The 25,735-nt window shown below is 41.5% G+C and overlaps 1 protein-coding gene across 1 annotated transcript in view; it reads right to left on the minus strand.

The window, feature by feature from the left end:
• The window catches only part of NMNAT2 (nicotinamide nucleotide adenylyltransferase 2), a 95,563-nt gene that overhangs the window by 69,225 nt on the left and 603 nt on the right, over positions 1-25,735 (minus strand). The gene's annotated exons all lie outside the window — the stretch shown is intronic.

The following is a 25,735-nucleotide window of genomic DNA, read 5'->3' on the forward strand; positions in this document are numbered from 1 at the left end:
CTTTGCTCTAGAGAATGGCACAAAATACCTGTGTTACCATCCACATGCTGGGATAAATTAATCAATTTGCAGCCAGTGCTCTAGGCTATAATACCATCAGATCTCACAAAACAAGCAGAGGCAGTCCTGGCTTATACTTGGAAGGGACCCTAATGACCCTGTTCAAAGAAAAAGGTTAGTAATTCATCAGGTTGCATTCTTCTTTATGTTTTGCTCTCTGAACTTGTGCTGTAGCATAGTGTTAAGAAGCACTGAGAGCAGAAGCAATGTGCTAGGGAGAGCATGACTGATGTTTTTTAGCTCTGCATAGCCTCGTTTTACAGCTGTCTGGTGCTTCTGGCGCTGGTATCTACTCTGCTATGTTGCAGCCTCACAGCTGTGCAACATGAAAGGAGTAGCTGCAACTTTATTCCTCCCACCTTTTGCTAAATGGTGGTAACACAGTTCCTGCATCTCTGTATATCTATACATGTATCTATATATTGTAATTTGCTATGTAATGAAAGGCATGATAGCAATGTAAGTTTTAAGTAGATCTGCTCTTATCTCCAGTAGATATATAAAAGGCCTGATCAACAGAAAGCAGCAAGGACTGCAGGTCCTATATAACACTCATGACTAAATTTGTGTTTCAAGACACAATACAAATTAGTTGGACTTGTCTGGGGTCATTACAGCTAAATCATTTTATGTGAATCCTAGAGCACTAACTCAACTGGTTTGCCTCCTAGCAAAAATTGGCATGCCCTAGTCCAACTTTTCCAGCCAATGGTCCAGCCAAAAGATCTTTGTCATTTCTATAACATTCTGAACTTGTTTCCACCCAACTGCTGCCGCCTCCAGTAGTGGAACCCACCTCTGTTCTACAGAGACCAGTATATACTGTCATCATCCAGAAGCAGTGATGGTAGTTATGGTATCATTTTATTTTGTTCAGAACAAATGGTCTTAGTATCATTAAGATTAATAGAAAGAAGAAAGGGGAGTTCTCCAACCAACAACGTGGGCTCGCCTGTGACTTTTTTCTCAACAGCTAGATTATCTACTATTTCCTTCCCTCCTCAACAAATGCAATGTCCTCAACTCCCTTTGTTACAAATAATGTGTGTTTTAGGAAATGTTAATCTTCCAACAACGCCAGCCATGGAGTGAACAGAAAGACATGATTTGCTCTAGGCACTCACATGCTCTCTATAAATATCTCTAGCCTTGCTCTCAGCATTTATCATGTCAGCAAGTCCTGTCAACTAAATTACAGCCATGTAATAAGCACTCAGATTTTGCCTGATATCCAATCAGTGCTCACACTGAATTCAGGGCAAAAACTTTTTCTGATTTCAGTAGAGCAGGATTGGCCCTTTCATGTATTTTATGGAAAATGTAGTAATGATAACCAGGTTGGCATTCCTAGCTATCACCTCAGGTGTCAAATTAGGATGCAAGGATTGCCATACTGGATCAGAACAGTCATCTAATTCAGCTCCCTGTCATGAAAAGTGCTCAGTAGCAGGTGCTTGAGAGCAGAGAACAAGAAACACTACAGCACAGTTATTGAATAAACTGTCCTTAGGGAGTTTCTTCCTAACCTCCTAAAACTCTTGTATAGTTGCTTTTAAATATCTGCCCATGGTGATCTGTACATTTGTATTACTTGTATAGATGTCCAGTCCTATTTTGAATCCTGTTAAGTTCTTGGCCTTAAAGGTATTATGTACTCCAGACTGACTGGGCCCTGCACTGGAAGATGGTTGTTTTCCCAAAACTGACTAATCTGTCTCTAGTGAGAAATGCAGGTCTGCTCTCTATCTTCTTCTTCCACATGAAGCTCCTCAGCTTATGTAAACCCCAATGGGTAAATTTTCCACTTAAACTGGTGAGTTTGGCCAGTTTTAAATGCACTATTTTTACCACTTCTATTTCTAGCAATATCACTGTGAGGAAATGTTGATCACAGGACACATTCCAGGGCTATAAAAAAGTGATTGTTTATCTAGACTGCATTAAAAGTAGTTTCCTGCTTCCCCGGTAGGACATTATTGCTTGCTTAAAAGATGCATTTCTTGTCAGTAGTTCACACTGAATAAGTTTAATTATCAGTGTTTCGGCTTAGTTGGCATTTTCCCAATCACATAAATTCCCATTATTGAAATAGTCTTTTTTTTATTTTTCAGGACATGGTTTCAAGTACTGTTTGCTTTGCTTCTCCAGGTACTTGAAAAACTGACCCCATTCCTTGCCCCATCATTCATCTTTACCTAGGAAAGTCCTAGTTTGATTTTGTTTATGACACTTGCTGCTGGCAATGTTAAAACTAAAATGAACTTGAACTCATCACTGTTCATTTAAAAGGTACTATTGAGACAAATTTTACTGATGTTTTAATTTGCTTACAGTAACAAATGCAAGAATCATTTCCAAAGATAGAGGCAATAGAAAGTGGTTTCAGGACTCAAAATGTTTACATGAGTATATTTTTTTCCTCTGTCAGTGCTTTTCAACCTTTTTTCATTTGCAGACCCCAAAAGAATTCCAAATGGAGGTGTGGCTCCCTTTGGAAATTTCAGATGGAGCTGCAGACCCCTTTAAATTGTACGTGTTGGTATTCACATAATTTTGATTGATCATAGTAATCTTTTGGGGACTCAGACATAGCCTGAAGGTCCCCCAGGGGTCCATGGACCACAGGTGGAAAACCACTGCTCTATGTTGTTTGTCAATTGGATTCTGCGCTATTTGGCTGGTGGTTGGGAACCTGAAAAAGAAACTAATCAGAAACTGATTTTAATCAAAAGTGAAATGACTAGTTTAGTTGCATCACACCATTTTAATTCTTTAAGTCTTTCATGAGGAATAAGGAGGTACATGTCCCTTCACAAACTTGGCACCCTTCCCAGGACTATTTGTTTGAGTATCTGGTCTAAGGTAAAGAGGCAAATTCACTCCCCATATCATGCTGCTAAGTTTGGAGTGAGCACCAGGTAAATGAAAGAGTTCAGGATATCTTTGTCTTCATTTTTATAATAAATCAATTTATTTTGTTTTGTGAAATATACATCTCTCACATGTAGGCAGTGGGCCCTATCAGAAAGACACTAGGCAAAGCCTTAGGAGACCTAAAGTCTTACAAAAGAAGATTAAAGGGTCTGGAATAAGGAGGGGATAGGATGATAGAAAAGGGACTTCCAGCACTCAGTCAGGATCTGTGATGCATGGATTTTTGTTTGCAGTCAAAGAATAATGGAATTATAGAAAATGAGAGTTGGAACAGACCTCAGGAGGTCATCTAGTTCAACCCCCTGCTCAAAGCAGTACCATCCCCAACTAGATCATCCCAGCCAAGGCTTTGTTGAGCTGGATCTTAAAAACCTCCAGGGATGGAGATTCCACAACCTCTCTGGGTAACCTGCTCCAGTGTTTTACTACTCTCCTCATGAGACAGTTTTTCCTAATATCTAACCTACATTTCTGTTGCTGCAGCTTGAGAGCATTGCTCCTTGTTATGTCATTTGTCACCCCTGAGAACAGTCTAGTTCCATCCTCTTTGGAATCACCCTGCAGGTAGTTGAAGGCTGCTATTAAATCCCCCCTCAGTTTTCTCTTCTCTAGACTAAACAAGGCCAGTTCCCTCAGCCTCTCCTCAGAAGTCATGCACTCTAGCCCCCTAACCATTTTTATTGCCAACCTCTGGACTCTCTCATTTATCCACATCCTTTCTGTATGGGGGTCCCAAAAGTGGACACAGTACACCAGATGTGGCCTCACCAGTGCCAAATAGAGGGGAATAATTACTTCCCTTGATCTGCTGGCAGTGCTCCTACTAATGCAGCCCAGTATACTGTTAGCCTTATTTGCAACAAGAACACACTGTTGGCTCATATTCAGCTTACTGTCCACTGTAATTCCCAGGTCCTTTTCTGCTGAGTTTATGCTTAGCCAGTCGGTCCCCAGCCTATACCAGTGCATGCGCTAGTTCTAGCCTAAGTGCAGGACTTTTCACTTGTCTTTATTGAATTTCATAACAATTATTTTGGTCCAATCCTCCAGTTTGTCCAGGTCTCTCTGAATCCCAGCTCTACTCTCCAGCATATCTACTACTTCCCCTAGCTTGGTATCATCTGCTGAGGGTGCACTCCATCCCATCTTCCAGGTCATTGATAAAGATATTGAACAAAACCAGCCCTAGGACTGACCCTCAGCTGCTCCGCTTGATACTGGCTGTTAACTAGACATGAAGCCATTGATTCTGGCTGTTAACTAGACATGAAGCCCTTTGAGTCCAATGAACCAGCCAGTTTTCTATCCACTTTACAGTCCATTCATCCAACCCATACCTTCTTAGCTTGCTTGCAAGAATGTTATGGAAAACTGTCTCAAAAGCCTTGCTAAAGTCAAGGTATATCACGTTCACTGCTCTCCCTGCATCCACAGAGCCAGTCATCTCAACATAAAGGCAGTCTGTTTGGTTAGGCATGATTTGCCCTTGGTGAATCCATGCTGGTGGTTCCTAATCACTTTCTTCTCCAAGTGATTAGAAATGGATTCCTTGAGGACCTGCTCCATGATTTTTCCAGGGACTGAGGTGAGGCTGAAAAGTCTGTAGTTCCCTGGATCCTCCTTCTTCCCTTTCTTTAAGATGGACACTATATTTGCCCTTTTCTAATTGTCTGGGACCTTCATCAATTGCCATGAGTTGTCACAGATAATGCTCAATGGCTCTGCATTCACATCAGTCAACTCTATATAGTGGGGGTTATAGTCCTTTTCTTTTAATTTCTTAAGCATATTTTAGAAAACTATTTCCAGTCCTTGTAGTGACAGAATATTGATGGTTCCCTTGTCTCTCCCTGCTTTATTTGTGGCAAATTAAAGGGTGGTTTTTGCTGGTTTGGACATTGTCTGGCAGTTGTCTGTGAGGGATGTTCCCAGATTTTTTAGGAACTGGATAGACAAACATTTGTCTAGGATGGTTTAAAAAGGTATGTTCTGCCTTGAGCAGGAGGTTGGGACTAGAGGACTTCCTGAGGCCTCTTTTAGCCCTTGCTACTGACCTGCTGTGACACCTTGGGAAGTCATTTGATTGTGCCATGCCTCTTTTATTCATTCACTCTCTGAATGTCTTGTCTAATTACAGTGTAAGCTGTTTGGGGCAGGGTCTTTCTCTAATTAAGTGTATGCCCTGTGTAAGTGTAAGGGGGCTCTCCTCTCAGTAGGTGTCTGTAGGGGCTACGTTATTATCTGCAATAACATCTCAGTACAAGTAGTTCTGTATTACTGTCAGGTCACAATATGTAATAAATGTGCATAACCTCATTCTCTGATGAAAAGCTAAAAGAGAAAAGATTATCAGAAGCTAAGAGACATGCCATTTGTTTGTAGGACATATTTCCACTTACTATGTATTCACACACAGATAAGGAGATATGATTAGATCCCAAACGTCTAGTTCTCCTTCAGCGTAATCTGCTTTCCTTAAATTTGAGGCTGAACATTAACATGACCTACTGAGGGCAACTCAGTCATTTTCCAGCTATTTAAAACACATTCTCCTACCAGTATATAAACATTAGGGTTGTGCAAAATTTCGCTGGCAGTTTCATTTCAACACTGTTTTGACTTGTCTCGAGCTCGAAACAGCAAAATTGAAATGAAACAGAGAGCTTTGAAACAGCCTCAAAATGAAATGAGGCACGTCAAAATGTTTCAAAATTTTCGAAACATTTCAAGTTTTGAAGCTCGAGCTGGGCTTGCCTGCAGGGAAACAGAAACTAAAGTAAGGAGAGGGAGGAGGAAGAGGGGGAGAGTGGGGGGAAGGACTGCTCTCATTATTGACTGTGTTGCTGGCCAGTGACTGTGAGCCTTCCCTGAGGTCCCTTCCAATCCCAGTGCTCTGGGGGAGGGATGGAAAAACTGCAAAGAAAGCGGCATTGTTTGAACTGCCCTGCCTTCTGCCTTGGTGTCAGTTGAGTGACACACAGTGTCACACATACAGTGTCACCCACCCGTGTCATGAGTGTTGCCTGTCAGCAGCTAGAGGTGCAGGGCCCCAGAACCCAGACTCCCCCTACACCTATCTCCTTGACAGCTGGCAGGCTTCGTGGCCTCAGCAGAGGCTAGCATGCCTGCAGCTGTCACCCCGCTGCGCCTTAATACAGTGTCCCCCATATCATAAGTTTTGCTTGTCCACAGCTTGAGGTGCAGTTTCCCCCAAACCCCTGCACCTATCTCCTTGAAACTTGCCAGGCTTTGTGGCCCCAGCAGGGGCTAGCATGACTGCAGTTTTGACCCCACTGCGGCTTAACACATACATGTGACATGAGTTTTTTGATTTCAAGAATCTAAGGTGCAGTTTCCCTGACCCCCCTGCACCTATTTCCTTGAAACATGGCAGACTTCATGCCCTAAGAAGGGGCTAACATCCCTGCAAGTTTCATCCAAATCAGGCCAGAAGTGACAAAGTTATAGGCTGTTTCAAGCTTCCTGATTATAGCCTATGGGCAAAACGTCAAAACAGCAAAACCGTTTTGACAAAACGAAATGGAATGGCAGTTTCAAATCAAAATGAAATTTGAATCAAAATGAAATTCAAAACAAAATGCTGTTCTGTCGAAATGCAAAATACAAGTCGAAATGGAACGGTGCTGTTTTGCACCGTGCTAATAAGCATGTTTTATTCCATTATTTAGCTTACAGCACTTTCAGGGACAAATGCTGCTTCCTTACTATGCACTTAAACTGGGCAAAGAACCAGCAGTTATTAATTTAACAACTGAATTGAGTGACATAACCTCAAAACATTAAATCAGAGATATAGTTATGATATCCTTTCATGAGTACAGTGATGCTGATGCATGGAATCTGGTTGGGTCTCCTTTCTTACCTGTTGACATGGTATGAACCTGACCAATCGGGAGAGTTGTATGTTGTAGGTGGACAGCCTCAGTGATGAGACCAAGTACCCTGCTGCTACAGTTTAGACATTTACTTTCTCCACAGACTTCTCTGCCAGGCCTTAGAGGTGTAGAAGTCAGACTCAAAAAGAGGCTAACAGAGAATGCATATGATGAGTAAGAGAAAACCTGGGATGTGAAACAGCCAAATTCATAGTAGTGTACGCTGGGAAACATTCTGCTCCCCTAGTTAATCCCTGTGGACCTCTGAGGTAGCATGGGTCAGTTTTCAGTCTCCAGTGCACAGAACAGAAACTATTACACTAGCATCTCAGCATGCTAGATAGGATCCCTGTGGTTCATGGAGGCCACCTGAGCTGTATGGGCTTAGCAGTCTTACTTGTCCCATCCCTTCTCCTCAGATGTGCTAAGTAGCAAGTTTGTCATAAAGCAGTCATTAGCCTATGACCTAATTCAGGTTCTCCATCAGTGCTTGGGCTCCATAGGGGATTTAGGGGAGGTTACTGTGACCAGCACCTCCTTTGGGGTTATGTTGATGTATATGATACAAAATGATCAAAGCTGTGCACTGTGGGAAGGAAAGCCCTGGAAAATAAAGATGAAGTACCATGATGTATCATAGAATCATAGAAAATTAGGCTTGGAAGGGACTTCTGGAGGTCATTTAGTCCAACCCCTTGCTCAAAGCAGGACCATCCTGAACTAGATCGTCCCAGTCAAGGCTTTGTCTAGCTGGATCTTAAAAACCTCCAAGGATGGAGATTCCACAACCTGTCTCAGTAACCTGTTCCAGTGTTTTACTACCCTCTGGTAAGAAAATTCTTCCTAATATCTAACCTAAACTTCCCTTGCTGGAATTTGAGACCACTGCTCCTTGTTCTGGCATCTGCCACCACTGAGAACAGTCCAGCTCCACCCTCTTTCGAACCCCGCTTTAGGTGGTTGAAGACTGCTATTAAATCCCCTGTCAATCTTCTCTCCTCTAGACTACATAAGCCCAGCTCTCTCAGCCTCTTCTCATAAATCATGTCCCCTATCCCCCTCACCATTTTTGTTGCCCTGCACTGGACTCTCTCCAATTTGTCCACATTCTTCCTGTAGTGGGGGCCCCAAAACTGAATAAAGAACTCCAGATGTGGCTTCACCAGTACCAAATAGAGGGGAATAATTACTTCCCTTGCCCTGCTGGTAACACTCCTACCAATGCAGCCCAGTATGCAAAGAAGTATCACCATACTGTGTGTGGTTGTGCTCCCTCCTATGCTGGAATAAGGAAAAAGGAAGAGAATATAAAGAGCCCTAGCTCAGCTGTGCAAGCAATATCCCTTCATTTCTAGGTGGTAACTAAGAGAGTGGTAGAAGGCATCATGGTGATCAAGATCCATTGCTGCAATATTGAGCACATAGTCCCAAAACTGAAGTGACTTGTCCTAGATCAGATTAAAAGCCTGTAGCAAAGTTTGGAATTGGCTAAGGCTAGTTCAATTCCAAGTTGATTCTAGTGCTCTAATTCCTGAACCCTCCTTTCTGCTGACTTGTTCATGATGGCAAACAGGCACTACTCTTGTTGTGCACGTGCATATGCATGTGCAATCTTACCACTCCCAAGTTGACATCCTCCATGCTTCGTGCCCTCCACCCCCAAAGAAACAAGTTCTGGTCAGCAAAAATATGGCAGCAAAAGATGCTCTAGGCAATGTCCCAGCTCCCCATGATAGGTTTTTGTCCCAAATTTAATTTTGCCAAAATGTAGGTAATGTGTATAAGTCCAAGCAACACAGTCATTGAGTTCTTTCCTAATCCTGAAGGATGGCTACACATATCCTGTATGTGCTCCTATCCCTGCTCCCTGTTTTTGTCTCAGATCAGCAGCAAACAAAACCATCATTTGCTCCTGGGATTTCTGCATATGATGATGTGAACCTCAACATTCCTTGAAAAGGGGAAGAGTATAACTAGAGAAGAATCTGAACAAATATTTGGCCTATATGTTAAACTGATACAAGGAGCTGTGATTAAAAGCTTTAATGCTACAGTCACGAGGGTATGGGAAACATCATAATTCTAATGACTTGTACTGAAGTGGTTTATAACACTTGCAACATCTTACTGAAAAATATTACAACTAGCCTGGTCACTCACAGTTTCTTGTCATTCCTTCCCACTGTAATGCAGGGACCGGTTAACCAAGTCCTTGCCTGGAAAACTCAAGAAACATCTTTTTGCCCTTAGCCTAATGTCTGACAAGTAAATTACAGGGTTGACTGAGTATGCTCATCATTCATCCTTCCACTGACATTCGTGTGAAATCTTGCTCTGAGTTCAACAGGATCAGGCTCTTTGAGTATCTCATTCACCTTCCCAAAGGGCACACTAACACACAGGAATATTCTGTAAGCAACCATAGTACTTAACATTTCCATCTCCAAGCTAATTGCTTTGTTATGTTTTTTGCCATTACAGAGTAAAATATCTAAAAGGGCTCTTATGTTGCAGGACTTGAAATTATTGCAGTACAGTTTCTTTTTATGGAACAAAAAGAGAAACATACAATGAGCATCTTGAAATACACACCAGAAACTTGAAAATGAGAATATGAAATTGTTCCAAGGAAATGCCATCTGAATTTCCTACTGATGAATTTTCACCATCCATCCACCCAGACATCATATAAGAGGTCCTGGTCCATCCCATCTAAGAAAGTCATCCTTGAGGTGATTCATACTATTGCCATACTGCTGGCTTTCTGCTAGAAGAATGATATAAGATGCTACTTACAGTTTAGGATTGAGTAGGTATTCATAGCATAAGTGAAAAAGCACTTGCAACAGTATTTGGGTGCATATCAAGATCACTGGTCAGGGAAAGAAGTAGGAGAATACCAATTTTGCTAGTGCAGGACTAAAGCTAATTAATGACGTCTAGAAACTGACTCCTGGAAAGACAATGTATCTGAAGAGATCAAGATGGAGAGTACCTGGGCATCCTGCATTTATTTCCTCTCATCAGAAAGAAAGCAGAGAAGATAGAGACACCTGAGGAATGATGCAACCTGTTATCCAAGGAATGCTCTAACAAATTATCATAATGCATAACAACTGGACAACGTGTCATGCTTTTCCAGCTTGGAATATCCTATTTAGTACTCAGAGTGTGGAAGGGCACAACAGTCCCCACCAGACTAGAAATTATTTGAGAGGACAAGAAATTGCAAAATGGCTCAAATGCACCTCATGCAGAAGCTATCAATGCACCTCCTCACGATAGGGACAAAACCTTTCCTGTCTGGAAGATGATCAGGATGTTGCATACACTATCATAAGCTATTTGAAGATACAGTTCAATTTAATTGTTCAGACCATTCAATCTGACATCAATGAGAAATTCAGGCTTTAATTCTGCAAGGTGTGAAATGTCCTTGATTTCCAACACTTGTGGCAGTAGTTGTGGGATCACTCAGCCCTTACTAGATTTAGCTCTAAATATGAATAGTTCAGTCCTGTGAGGGGTGTAATGTTCCTATTCTCCATTTTGTCTTTGATAAAAGATAGTTTTACTAGATTCCTCAGAGTCCTCACTACAGATGCCATAAGGAGAGACTGAAAATCTAGTTATTATTTGTCTAGGGGGTTAGCTAAACCGATAAAAGCTACACTGGAAAGGAATGGATAAGTCAGGTTTAAATGACCTTTTCTACACAACGTATAGAATCTGTGGAACTCACTGTCACAGGATATAACTGAAGTGAATTGCTTAGTAACTTTCAAAAAAGGATTATTAGACACCTATATCTAAGATTAGCATCTACAGTCAGTCTAGTGAGAGGGAAAAGGACAAGGCCTATTGTTTGTCATTGCTTGGTACATTAGCTGAACATGTGATGGAGTCAGTAAGTAGTTTGCATCCATGATATAGTAATGCTCATTCCAGAGGGCAAAGGAGAAACTACGTTCTTGTGAGAAGCTTCCAGTCTGAGCTATTGTCAGAGACCTACTGGAGCTAGCCTATTGGTGTCTTGAAAAATAAATATAGGCAAGAGATTTTCAGCGTGTAAAAGAGCAGCTTTGAATAGCTGGAAAAGAACTGAAATTTATTTTAAAAGTCACTGAAGCTACATTGGGCCAGAATATTATCAATAAGCAGATTTTGAGCAGGAGATCATACTGGGATCACCATTTTCAGTCAGTAGAAAAAGTGTCACTCAGAGTGGAACTGATCTCATTTTCATACTTACACCACACATTTTTTATAAACTGGATGGCAGAAATTCCATCCGTTCCTTCCCTGTTCGGTATGATTATTGCTCTTTTTGTTTGGTTTCTAAGGAGATTTTGGAAGGCAATACCTGTGTATTCCTGGGATGACCTGTACAGCCGAGTTTAAATGATTTCATTAACAATGGAAGTTAGAGATACTCTGACATCAAAAAACAAACCAACCTCCCAACATAACTTGAAAATAAATCCAGAGTGCATTATTTGGGTATTAATGCTGGGTACTGTTGGTTGAAACATTACTCTTTTATATGGAGCAAAAGCTCTTCAGATGTTATAAATCAATGCACCTGCATTAACCTCAGCAGAGTACATCAGTTTATACCAAGTGTCTGACCCAGCATCTGTTTGAAGTAGCTACATTTTAGCTTAAATAAGATTCTAAATAATCAGCAACAAAAATAAGCTGTTTGGCAAATAAGGAATAACATGCTTCAACCATATGCAACTGCTCCCTTTTGAGCTGGCATTTAAAATGTGCAGGTTTCCCTTGCTTTATGCGGGTTCGTATGTGCAAATTCGCTCTTGTGCAATGACCCTTTTTATACCAAAAGTTTGTTATATGTGAGGTAAATTCACTTTTATGCGATCGGTGTGGTGGAAGCGCACAGTCATCTGCTTTGTGCAGTGCATTGTAGGAGCGACACGCACCAAAATATAGTCTCCTGTGTGGATCTGTGCTCCTTGCTCATTGTCTTCAACATGTATTTCTGTAGTTGCCATCTCCATTATAATAGTGCCCTGTGCTTGTGTGCACTGCCTGCTGTTGGTGAGTACCAAACTTGTCTTGTAAAAGTGGTAGAAATGTGCCTGGGGGGGTCAGTACAGTCGAGGTCTTGGAACCTATCCCTATTTGTTACATTGTAAGTGGGTTCCCTTTATGTGCATTCTAGTTATGCACCATTTTCCAGGAATGCATGTACAACATAAAGTGAGAAAAACCTGTAAATTCTTAAGAAGAAAGTAAAATGTGCGCTATTAGAATTTCCTTTTTCCTACCTGTGGAATAGTTTGTTTTGATTGCCATAAAAAGTCAGATCACATGACTGAAGTCAGCTAGAATGCTAGCTGTCTGTCTCTAAAGAGGCTCCAGTTCACATTTCAGCCAATCTCAGGTTTGCAAACTGTACCACTAAGATTTATATTTTTTAAATAGCGTCAGTTGTCTTATTCTGGTCTAATTCCCCTACAGAAGCATATTTGTTTTTATTCTCAAGCTATTCTATTGCATCAGAGAAGAGTCCTTTGTGGATTCTGGCTCGTATAATATTATTCCTTTAGGCAGATCAGTTTGATCACAATTATATGAAAAGCAATAGGGATTTCTGGTTTCAGATGCTTGACTGTGGCTAATGATCATGCTGTGCAACTTGTGGGGGAGGCAACTTGTGTAGAAAGGTTCTCTGAAGCCATCTTTGTGCTTTCCTGATCTCAGGTTGGCTGTGTATCAAGCTAGTGCCTGAGACTAGCTTAACAGGCCATTAACAAGGATATAAGGAAACCCTCATCATGTTAGCTTCAGGGTAGGGGTTGACAGAAGAGCAGCTGCATCAATTTAGTATGCTAGAGTGATCCTCCTGTGGCCAGCTGTGCCAGCTTCAGGACTGCTTTGCATCATCAGTATTAAGTGTCTGCAGCACAGGGGAGAATGTGTGACCAAGATAGTAATGTGTGCCAACAAGATTTCAGCCTGGATTACTTTGGCTAGGAGAGAAAGGTAAAAGAAAGAAATAATGTTTTAAAGCTCTAATACTGGAAGGAAAGTTAGATCTGTTGTTCACATTAACAGACTCCTATAGTTCTATTACTACCAGTCCTTGAAAAGTTCCTCCTAAAGTTCTTACATATCTCCTATAGTTCTGTTACTACCAGTGGATGTATTTGTTGGTACTTCATCCCAATGCAAGAAAACACTTTGCTCTCTGTTTCAATAAGGCCATACTCAGTTCCTCGAACTTACGTAACTAGTCCTACTGGAATACAAGGGACTACTCGGATAAGGAAAATGGGCAACATCCAGACCAAAATATCTAATACTTGCCAGTTTGCCTTGCCATAATATAACACCTTCCATATTGCTATTCTTTGTATTATAGAAATATGATTAGAAGTTTCAATGGAGAGAGCAACCTCACTGATCTAGGCACTGATTTTCTGCAGACAGAATTGTCCCTGCCCTGAAGACCTTACTATGTAAGGAGACAAGAAAAGCAAAAGATGGTAGAGGAAAGTCAATTCAAGTTACTTGCTGAAGGTCACACAGTAGATCAGTGGCTGAAATGGGAACAAAACTCACATCTCATGACTCCCACTTGGACACACCACCTTCCCTTTCCTTCATCTGCTATAAACTGCCTCAGCTATGAAACTAGAGAAAAGTCACTATGGTAATGTAATGGAGAACTGCATAGCAATGTCTTTTCTGATATAAAGTTCAACAAACACCAGCTTTCTTCAAAAATCTATTACCAACACTACCTTTTCTGCAAAGATGATGATGATAACAACTTTGCACAGATGAAGGGAGCTGGAGGCAAAGGTATTCCTTTAAGAATCACTGACCCAGCTGCAAGATCTTGGAAACAAAGCTGAATTGTCTTATGCATTTCCCCGATAAGTCGTTGTAAAATGTGCTGTCCTTAGGGAGATCTTAAGATCCATTAGGAGATGCTGAATTTCATTCTGAAGTGTAAATTGCTATGATTCAGATGCCGAGCAATTTCTTCCTTACTCTCCCAGGGAAGGAGGAATACTGCTGGTGTGCAAGAGGAAGCTCCTCTGTTTTCCTACCCATCAGAACAGAAAGCTGTCTGTCTCTCTCATTTGATCCCACCTAGAGGTAAACCCCTTAGCTAGAATGTCTGCACTGATGAACACCCTGCATCCTCCACTGACAAAATAAGACCACATCCATTCATGTGCTCAGTCCTATCATATCAGACCAGCCTGTACTGGGAAGAGGAAACTCTGAATACCACTGAAAATGATACATCTTTGTGAGCTGATTTAAACCAATGATACTTTAACAACATGGCTGCTTAGAGAGGACAGTAATTCTGCCCTGGACCTGATTTACAGAAGTGCTGAGCACATCAATTAGCTCCTGTCAATTTTTACTAGAATTTTAGATACTTAGCATATCTGAAAATCAGGTTCTGAATGGACTGTTGCCTTTGATATTGCAGTGGCATTTATAGTCACAGATTAGAAAACCAAAACAAACCATGACATTTATGTAATCCAGGGGCACTCAACTCCTGTCCTGCAAGCCAGATCTGGCCTATGGAACCACATCATCTGGCCCGCAGGGCTTCCTCTGGGTCTGGAAATGTGTTGATAGGGAGTGGTGCAAGTGTTAATTGCTCTTCTCCTGTTGTCAAATTTCTGGACCCCTGTGGAGCCCCAAGGGCCAGATAATGTGGCCCTTCACATCAGCACAGACGTGCTGGGTTGGCTAATGTGGCCCTGAATCCAGACGTGCAGGGTTGCCTTAGTACACTGAATTCCACTCACAGACTGACTCCACATGGGATTTGGCTCACAGACCAACTCTGTGCCACCCATTTGGGCCACAGGGCTGGAAGATTCATTGCCACTGATGGAGTCTGATGTTCTACTGAACAAAGCCTATCAGCGTTCCAAATATCTCAACCCCATGCTGATTTGCCGCCTCCTAATACCTTTCAGTCTTTCCATATCTGGTGTGAATTGTTTCAATTGCCTGGTCCTGGCTACCGGTTTACTTGTTCTATACCAACAAGCCAGTGTCTCCCACTGGCAGTAAGAAGCAGCACGGTGTGAACATGCAGTACAATTACCCTATTGTGCAATAATATTGTGTGTGTCTACATGAGATATTTACTGCACAGTTGACTAATTAGGTGCGTAGTAAACATTGCATGTCTACACATGCGCTCCTATTAGGCTGTAGTAAACTAATTTATTCCAAAGCAGGTAAATACAAGTAAATACAAGTACTATCCTGCTGCAGAGTAAAAAACTCCACAGCAGCGCACATGTAGACACTGCTCCAGGTGGCTGGGGCTTAACAGTGCTTCAATGCGGGGGCTTCCTGCCAGCTAGCCCAACATTGAAGCACCCTTGTGCCCCAGTTAGCCCCTCCACAGCACGTTGAGCTGTGGGGAACAGCCTTAGGCTGCCAGGCTGACCCCTTGGGTCCCCTGCCAGCTGAAGCTGCTGCAACCCAGCTCAATATGCTGTGCGTGAATAAACGCCAGAGCTTACTGCGCCTGGGAGCAATACACTCCAGAGCAATAAACTCTGGAGTTTATTCATACTCATTAATTGTATATGTAGATGCGCCCATAGGGAGCAAAATTTGGGATACAGAATTTTTACTTTTAACACTTCTCTCAAACTACCTACCTATAATGAAAGCTATTACGGTACCTGGCCACAAAGTGGCAGAGGATGCGGTTTCCATTAAGCACAGGGCTACCTGGGAATGCAATTAACTAAGGGAGCAGATACACCATCACTATACCAGTGTAGCTCCTACTATTATATAGTTACTTATCAGTCCCTGAAGAGCAACTGTACTGTAGAGTTAAGTGACTTACACTAGTCTAAGCCTGTGCATTGTGTATCTACCACACTTTTACTACCGACTAAAGTCAATTTACTCCATAGTAGCTATGTTGTGTGTCCATACTCTTGGTCCTTATTCCAGTGCAATCAGTGCTATTAAATCAGGAACTTCTGCTTAATCTTTGAAAGGTCATACCCTATGGCATCCTAAGGGGAGTTCATTGTAAAACTAAAAGTATAAAGAGTTTGGTTACAGCAGGAGACTGAGAGCCAAGACTCTGAGATTCTGTTCCTAGTTCTGCCACTGCAGTTTCAACCATACAGTCTTTTGTCCCACCATTTTCTTTAAACTGGTTGTAATACCAGATAGGCTTGTGAGGCCAGCATTTGAACAGTGCTTTGAAATACTTGGATGCAAAATTCCAGAAAATAAGTGTTAAGTGTTATGACTGATTATCAGTGTTGTTTGTTGTTATTCAAATTCCAGTTATACCTACAGCCCTAACTAGATCAGAGCTCCACCACACGTCCAGGAGGTACCTTTCCCCAAAGAACCAAGTTTAAGATGGTTATATATCTAAGGCACTTCTATAACCCTCATCTCTGGTGTATCTATATATCTCATTTTTATTGATGATCGTCACAACACCCCTCTTAGAGCAGTGATATCATTCCCATTATATAGAAAGGAACATAAAGGCAAGATCATACAAGAAATGTGTGATGGGGTAGGGAATTGAACTCGTCTCTTTTGAGTCCTAGGCTAGCACCTTGAACCCAGGAATGTTCTAATATTATAAAAGCCTAAGTCCATCTGCCTGTCCGTAATGCTTTATACACGCTCTGATTCGCTGACAACAAGCTGTTGAGTACAAACAAGCATTCAAACAGGAGATGGCAGCAGTGCAGCCCTGCCATGATGGTGGGGAGCCAGGGGATGGGGGGGTGGGGTGGGGACAGGCCAGTGCATTTGGCAGGAGCAAATGGAGCAGATGGAACAGGGGGGCACCCAGCATGGCTGGCCTTGCCCCCCTGCCCTTGCCCCCACTGCCCTGCTCCCTGCAGGTGGCACTGATGGAGTGGAGGGTGGGCTGGGGTCAGGGCTTCATGGGGGGAGCAAGGCCACTGGCAGGCACACCACTGGCAGTGGTGGGGGGAGGGGAGGAGTGGGACGGGTCTGAGCCAGGGGAGAAGCTGGCCCACCAGAGTGGGGGGAGGGAAACAGCAGGCCCGACCTGACACAGCACCAGCTGGGGGAGGGGAGGAGCAAGCCTCCTCCCTACCTTGACTTTGGGCCTGGGCCCACTCCTCCCTTCCCCCCCCCCAATCGGCTCCAAGCCCACTCCTCCCATTCCCCCACTGCTGCTGGGTCAGCCTGGGCCTCCTGGCCCACCCCCCGCCACAGCAGTCTGGCTTCTCCCCACCCTCGAGCCCAGTCCTCCCCCACATCGGGCATAGGCCCACTTCTCCCCTCCCCCTGCTGCTGTGGCAGAGAGGTGGGGAGCAGGCCCAGACCTGAAGCAGGAGGTAAAGGGGGAGTGGGCCTGGATGGGGGGAGCTATGGGGCTCCATCCCCACATGCCACCCCCCCCATTATTCCTGATGGGCAATTGGCTAGTGTATTAATAAGAATACAAATTAATGCACTGGTATTTTTTGCAGCCCATGGTCTCCTATTAAAAAATAACATAAAATAACATTCAGGGGCCTCTTGACATTCTACATATTTTAAAACTGAATTAATTCCTTGTTTATTATTTTAAGTGAAGTTATTGCGATGCATTTATCAGTGCTAAATTTATTTTTTTGTTTGAAAATGAGATAAAATACTTTCATATTTTGCAAAATAGCATTGTTTTAGAGACACTATAATATCCCATGGAACATAATAAGAGCTGTTAAATATTTATCAGCCAATAAATATTTTTAAAAGATCTATGACTAGTTATTGATGGGGTTTCATGTCAGTGCTCGAGAGAACTCCCCTCCTCTTTGTGGGTAATAAAGAAGAAAAAGGATTGAAAGGCAGGAAGCTAGAGGAGAGAGTCTGTTGGGGAGGGGGGAGAATTTATTATCTTTATTTATTTGTAGTGTGATAGCACCTGCAGATTCCAGTTATGATCAGGGCCCTGGAGTGCTAGGATTTTCACAAACAGCTTATAATTTAGATAAGACAAAGACCGTCCTTGGGTGAAAGGGAAACAGGCAAAAAGAAGGAAAGTAACATGCCCAAGACCATCCAGAGCCATTCAGCGGTAGAACTGAGAATAGAACCTAAGCCTCCTGATCCCACAGCTCCTAACCCCAGGCTAGACCATTTTGTCTCCTAAGGAGTTTATTTCTCTTAGATTCATATTTAATGAAGATGCTTTGAGCATGGCTAACCCCCACTCTGCACAGAAGACAGAGGTCTCGGTTATCTGCAGAACACTATCCATCTTTGTCCAAGCAGCAAAACATGCTCCATGTGGCTGAGGTCAGGCCAAGGAGTAAGATCAAGACCAAAGACAGCAGTGAATATAATTCTCCCCACAACAAAGTGTTGATCAGAAAAGGTTAACATCATCTGGGCCTCAGTTGTCTTCCCCTCTGCAACAGCAGCACCGCTTGTGGCCAGGGGGAGTCCCTGTTAAAGTGTTCACAATGCAGACAGCTCCCCAGTGTTTGGAAGGAACCACTGTGGACCAGAGCTGCTACAAAGGCCTGAAGCATTAATGGAGAAGCACTGGCCACTGATCCCTGGGAATTATGCACATCCGAAGAAAACTGATGTGGACTTGGAGCAAGGCTCGCTGGATCTGTTCTATGACAGGGGGATTCCTTACTTTGTGGAGTGCTGTAAGGAAAATCTCCACAAAGGAATCATTGCTAAGGCTTCTCCCTGTGTCCCTTCTCATGGGTTTTACTATATGTAGATGAATTCTGCCCTCTCAATTTTATATTACTGAATAAAAGGAAGTTCGTTCTTATTGGCCCATCTTTGCTCCCATGAACACTGGTACACATGAAGCTGATTTGTACCCTGATGTCAAGAGAGTGACACCAGTGCGAGTGAGAAAAGAAACAGACTTCTGTTTTAAAAAGCCATCCAGTTTATCAAAGTTATATGAAGAATGCATACTATTCAAACTGGTACTGTACAACAGATGTTCCTAGCAGCCTGAAATGCAGGTAAGGAGGGATTTTCCCTGTCCCAAAGACCTTGCAGAAACTTTATCCCATTCTTGTTTAAAGAAACATTCAAAAGAAGTTGTTTTCCACCCAGGAAGGATTGAAACTTTCAGTGAAATGAGAGTGACAACACAATCCTGGGTTCACCCTAGTTTTATCCAATGTAGAAAGGAAAAACTTAGATTTTTATTCTCCCCATATTTTTGTCTATTCTAGACTGACAGAAAAGCAATGTTCAAAATGGCATTAGAAAATTGTCTAGCATAATTCAGGCTCACTTGAACAAGGATTTAATGATTACCACATCTAAGGTCAAGACTGATCCTCCCCTTTATAAGGGATATTGTCATTTCCTCTTAGGATCTGGACTGGCTTGTGCTTCATGGGAATTCTTCTGGTCATTTGCAAATGCAGTCACATTTAAGTGAATTTAAGAAAGCGGAAATGTGAGCACATCATTCAGTGCATGGAATTTACCAACTGTGTTTTGAGAAGAGATCATTTGATTAAGATAGTATTTGCAGTCCAGTCATTTTTGGAAATCCTATTTTGAAAACTCAGGAGCTTAAAATAACAAAAAAACACCCCTCTCTAGTTCCTTCCTGTTCCTTCTCTCTGGCTTACAAAAATTGGTCCCTTTACCTTGGAAGCCCATTTACATAATTTAACAGATTTCAGTGGCTTTCCTTCAGATGGGCTACTTTGAATAATCAAAGAGCAGCCTTCTGGGATTTTTAATTGCTGGCGTTTGCTTTAAGATGTGATACAGGGAGTTTTTACTTTGGGCATCTGAGCCCTTTTTATTTCTTTCAGCTTGAAATATGTTTTTCTATCAATCTGTTGGTTGGGATACAATAACAAGTTCTCCTCATTAGTAGATGTATATATGAATAGATGTGGCAAAAAATTGCTTCCAATTAGACAAAAATCACAGCATAGCAGTGATTCATTGTCATTATGAATATGAATGGGAAGTAATTATATTCTGGTCACCAAACTGCATTTGATGCTACAATCCCACTGATTTATTTATTTATTTTACTGTCTGGAAGTAAAATCTACTTTTAAATGGGGTAGAGGAAATCTAGGATAAACTTAAAAGCACCTAAGCGGCTGAAGCTCCTAAGAGACTTAGGTGTCTGAAATTTTTATTACTAAAATCTTTTCCTCTCACAATAACAAGTTTAGCAAATAGGACTATAAAATAAAACCAACATGGAATAGACTAGAAAGCTTGTATGCATATGGATGTTACAGATGTAATTATTAGTAGATATTAAAGGTTCACTATCAAGAAAAAAAAATATCAGAGAGTCAGAGAGGGCCACTCTATCCCAATGGGGAATCTGTGGGACAGCGTATAGTAAGGAAAGAGGAAAACTGCTCCTGGTTCCTCTTGTGGCATTCCCCACAAGATGCCCCTTCTAGATTTGCTGCATGAACAGACATTGAAGCCTATGAAGAAATCTGTGCTTCTCTCCATCTCCTCCAGTTTCTAGACTGCTCCTGTCCATTGGATTTTTGGATGCCCAGGTGTTTTTATAACTAACAGCTACCTCTAATACTCATCACAAAGACAGCTTACACAGCCAAGGGGCAGGGCAAGACACTCAAAATAAAGCTACAGTAACTTTTGTGGACATTCCCTGTACATCTGGAGGTGAACAGTTTGTACTTTACCCTTAATTCCCCCAGCCTTATAGATGTGACCTGGGGAATTCAGGAAGGGGGAGTACTGTGAAGATGATGGATTCTTCTACCTTTCTGGCTGTAGTCTGAGGAGTGAGATGCAGGGGAGAGGGGAGGAACGGAAGTGGCCCAGAAAAGACCTACTTTTGTAGATTGCCAGAGGCTCTTTGATACCAGCTGAAGCAAGGCTGCAACTAGACAAGCACAGGCCTCTTATATATGACTAAACTGGTTAAGAAAACAGCAACACTTTTTTTTTAAATCAAAAAGACCATTTAATTTAAATTAAAATGAGGCATGATACAGAGCGGCTATGAAGAATTTTTCTTTAAAAAAAGAAAACAAAAAGTCAAAATGGAGCACAACTGCATTTCTTTCCAGTTCAAATAAATTTGTCATTTGAAATTTACCGTGAATTACAAAAAAAGGTTTTGACCTGAACCCAAACCATTTTCAGTTTGCAAAACTTTTCAAGATTTCTTCATTGTCTTCAAGGTCTGTTCATGCAGCAGATCCAGAAGGAACATGTTGTGGGGAATGCCACGAGAGGAATCAGGTGCAGTTTTCCTTTTTCCTTCCCATATACTTTCCTACAGATTTCCCCATTGGGACAGAGTGGTCCTCTCTGGCTCTGTGATTATTTTTTCTTGCTAGTGAACCTTTAATATCCACTAATAATTAGATCTGTGACATCCATATGCATACAAGCTTTCAAATCTCTTCTGTATTGGTTGTATTTTATGATTCTATTTGCTAAACATCTGTTATTGTGAGAGGAAAAGATTTTAGTGATAAACATTTCAAAGACATCTAAGTCTCTTAGGAGCTTCAGCCACTTAGGCATTTTTTAAATGTTTACCCTAGATTTCCCCTACCCCATGTAAAAGTAGATTTGACTTCCAGACAATAAAAAGGTGTCTAAAAAGGGAGTGGGGGGAAGAAGGGGAAGGTTTCATTCTGATTTGGGATGGGACAGATTTCAGCAACCTCAAATTTTCATCCCACAGGAATATCTATTTCCCATTTAACTCTAGAGGTAATGCTGTCTTTTAGGCATGCTCAATAAAAAAAAATTCTTGCAATTCTGCCTCCTTGCTGCCACACTTTATTGTAATGAAAGAATGGGAGAACACCGCGCAATTCTAGTTATACATAAACAGTTTTTCCCATGTTACAGCCTAGATCACGCTAAGATTTGACATACTTTTTCATCACCATTACAGAGTGGTGAAAATTCTCCTCGAGAATTAAGCCAGGCTGGCAGCTGGACTTTGGTTCCTCATCAGTTTTGCTTTCTGGTGCCTATGCATTAGCAGGATGCTGCTGTGTTGGGGTTAACTGTGCTAGAGGAGAATGATTTAATTAAAAAGCAAACACACACTTGTCAGCTGGAAATTTGCCAGTGTTGGCATTGTTTTGTCAGTGGGGCTCCACAGATTATTTTTTCCTTTGACATTGGTTATACATTTTGTCCTTTATGGCATTGCTTTGCTTTTTTACAGAAAAAAAGGAAGTCAACTGTGATGCGTCTGTGATGTAGAGAGATACCCTTCAGCCACCAAATCCCCTTCATGCCTTATTAGAGAGCTGCTCTTAGTACCACAGGGGGTAAGCCTGATCATGAGGTCTTCTCAAAACAATGGGTCTATCCTTCATGCCTACAGAATTGTATAACTCTCTCAGAGGTTTACCTTTTTTCCAGCATTGCATGCCAATGATGGAAGCTAAGCATATACCACACTACATTTCTCTAAGTATTAACTTGAAATAAAAATGATTTGGGGTTGAATGGCATTACTGTCTTGACTAAGGTAAGCATTTATGGTCCTTAATGGCTAATATTTGAGATCCTTTCAATTGTTTTTTAACTAAGGATTTTCTTCTGAATCTTTCACTTAATTCTATAATGTTAATGTGTTTGCATAGTTCTTCTTTATCTGTATTAACACACATCTGGAATACCAATCAAACAAAGCTGTTTTCCCTTAGAGTAAAAAAAACCCCATTCTGTTCACATTAGAATTTATATAGTAAAACACTCCAAACTCCCTCTCTCCCCTCTTTTTAAACAAAGCCTAAGTTTTTTCAGAGCTATTATGATGCTTATCAGAACTATTAATGTCATTAGGTATCTAGCAGTATTGGGTATTGTATGTACATATGTAAATAAAACCATACTTAACTGTTCTTAAGGCTCCATTCCTTCATTTGACAAAGTAGAGCCTTATTCAGGTCACTGGGGTGTCACGTGGTTGATGGGGCTTGCCAAGGTGTTATAAATTGCAGGATCAGGGCCTATGGTTATAACACAATCACAACTGCCTGAAAGGAGGTGCCTATCAATGACTCTTCACCTCCAATTGATGTAATTGGTGAGAAAGGACCTAGTGGAAATAGTGCACCAATCAGATAAAGACCCTGGATCTAATCTTCCAGTTTCTATGCAGGTACACCATCTACAGAGACTAGCTGGAATTTAACTAGAGGAAAAGTCAACAGAATCCAACTTCATGAGCAAAAATTTGACTACAAGCCTTTATTTTTGCATCTTGTCTTTTGGCTGATTTGTAGCACATTTTAAAGATTTTAAAGAAGAAATACTTTCTCTGATACTGAAGAAAAAATGTTTCTTGTAAGGTTTATGAAGCCTATTTATTTATCTGAGAGTTGAAGACAGTGTCTTGCATCTCTTGACTGCATCTTTAGTTAGATGTCTGAAAAACATTTCCACAAAGCAGTACTATGCTAGTCTTTGTTTAGGATGAAGCCAAAGGCGTCCTATAACCCAAAGACCAAATCCTGTTTGCTTGACTTGTGACTAATCCCATTGGTTTACATGACTAAGGAGAGCAAGAGCTCAAAACCCTTAAACCTTAATCACAAAAGTGATCCTTACCGGCTATCTCATTTTTTTCAGTCCTTTCTGAAGCCAGGCTTCCTACTGGAATAAGTGTGGGCTGGCAGTGCAAGTACAAGCTGTAGAACAGGGTCCTAATTTATGATATATGCCATGATTTCAAGGACAGAAGGAACCTTTTATAGATGTGTAGCCAGACTTCCTGCATAACACAAGCCAAAGAAAGTCAGCCTCTTATTTCTGTTATAGGCCCATAACTTCTTTTTTGAAATATTGCATATCTTAGAGCAGACTATCTAAGTCTTGACACACAGACTTCAAATGATGAAGAATTCACCACAACATTAAGTTATTCTACAGGTTAACTAGCCTCTCATTTCTGGTCTGAATTTGCCTGGCTTCAGCTTCAAGCTTTGGGTGTCATGGCTTTTTCTACCCAGCTAAGGAGCCATTGCCTACCACAGTTGTACCCTGTATAGATAGATACTTGTAAACCATGATCAGGTCACCTGTTACCTTCTTTTAACTTACTAAAAACACTGCCTATTTAGTTTATCTCACTATAAAGCATGTTTTCCAGAATCCCTCTCTTTCCTGCAGCTGTTTTATCAGTCCTCTCCAATTTGTTCTCTTTTCAAATGTGGACACCAGTAATGGACACAATATTCCAACAAGAGTCTTGCTAATGCGATATACAAAAGTCATGCCTGCTATTGTTGCTTGATATTTCCTTGCTTGTGCATATTTGTGCTTTTAGTTGCATCACACTGGGATCTCATGTTCAGATGATTATCTATTATCACCTCTTTTCAGAATCACTGCTTTACAATATATATGTCCCCCATCTTTTACAAACAATCTGCATTCTTGGTTTCTAGATGTATGACTCTGCATTAGGCTTTTCAAGTGAGCTAACCTTGACTAGCAATTCAGCTCAGCCTGCATAACTGACCTATTCCCTTCACCAGTACTACTCCACCATTTTTTGTTCGCTGCAAAGTCTACCAGCATTGATTTCTATAGTTTCTTCCAGGTCATTGATAAAGATATTGAATAGAATTTAGGCCAAAACCAGATCTCTATGGGGATGCACTAGGAACACCTGCACTAGAAGATAATTCCGTATGTAACTGATATCTTGAAAAGTAATCAAAATCAAATTTTAATCCACTGAATATGGGTTGCACTGATTGTTTGGTTCTCTTTTATCAGCACGTCATGCAGGACTTGAGCAACCATATTAGAGAAGTCTGTTCAGTCAACACTGTTACCTTCACAGATTTGTTTAAAAAAAATTGGATGTTTAAATATTTTTTACTCCTCAGTTTTGTTCATAACTATTTTACCTTTTGGGACTAGGCCTTATTAAAGCACTGTGTGAGCACATCTGGTATTGCTCAGGACCAGGTTCTGTTGGCACACAGTGAATGAACTTAGACTGTGATTGTTTGCACCTAACCGTCAATTTTTAGTTTAGTGATCACTTCATCATTATCAGCCAGGATGAGGTCCAATACATAATTAAACATGCATTAGTACCAATATTTTTTTGTACTGAGAAATGTATTCATAGCTTTCAGACACTCCATGGATGTCTAATATGCTGCTCCTCCTGTATTTGTAACTGAGTTTTCAGTTGATATAGGGTCCCCTAAGCCTGCCAGCTTCTGTTCATGTGAACTACCAAGCAGGTAATGATTTTGATGTCGGGTGCCACACCCCTTCCCTCTGCCTAGTCTCTCTCTAACCAGAGATTTCAACATTGCAGTCATGCATTGTTACTGAAACCTATGGGGGTGCATCCATCAGCTCACATTTATTTTCAGCAATGAGTGTTTCCATTTCCTTTTGGACGTCAGGCAGGCATCTTGAGTTTTAGTGGGTTCTGTGCCTGGTGCTTTATTCTCTGTTTAAAAGAGCCCTTGCATTTACATCCTAGACCCTGTCTCTTCACTTGCCAGACAGATAGGAAATGGAAGTGCTGCAGAGACACTGGGAGAGACCTCAATACGCAATAAGTGAAATGATGTGCACTCCTAGACAGATAACAGACCTTGAATCTGTGTGTGTGTGTTTATCATTATTTGTTTGTGTGTGAGGCCTTGACTCTGTGTGTGCATATGTATCAGGTCCTCTGTGTGTGTGTGTGTGATGCCTTGATACATACATACACACACAAAGAATCATGATGTGTGTGTGCCCTTGACGTGGTGTGTGTTTGTGTGTCTGAGACAGAGAGAGAGAGAGGCCTTGACTGCGTGTATGTGCGTGTGTGTGTGTGTGTGTGT

This window comes from Crocodylus porosus, unplaced genomic scaffold (genome assembly GCF_001723895.1).
Source record: "Crocodylus porosus isolate Cpor-Errol unplaced genomic scaffold, CroPor_comp1, whole genome shotgun sequence".
NCBI classification, from domain to species: Eukaryota; Metazoa; Chordata; order Crocodylia; family Crocodylidae; genus Crocodylus; species Crocodylus porosus.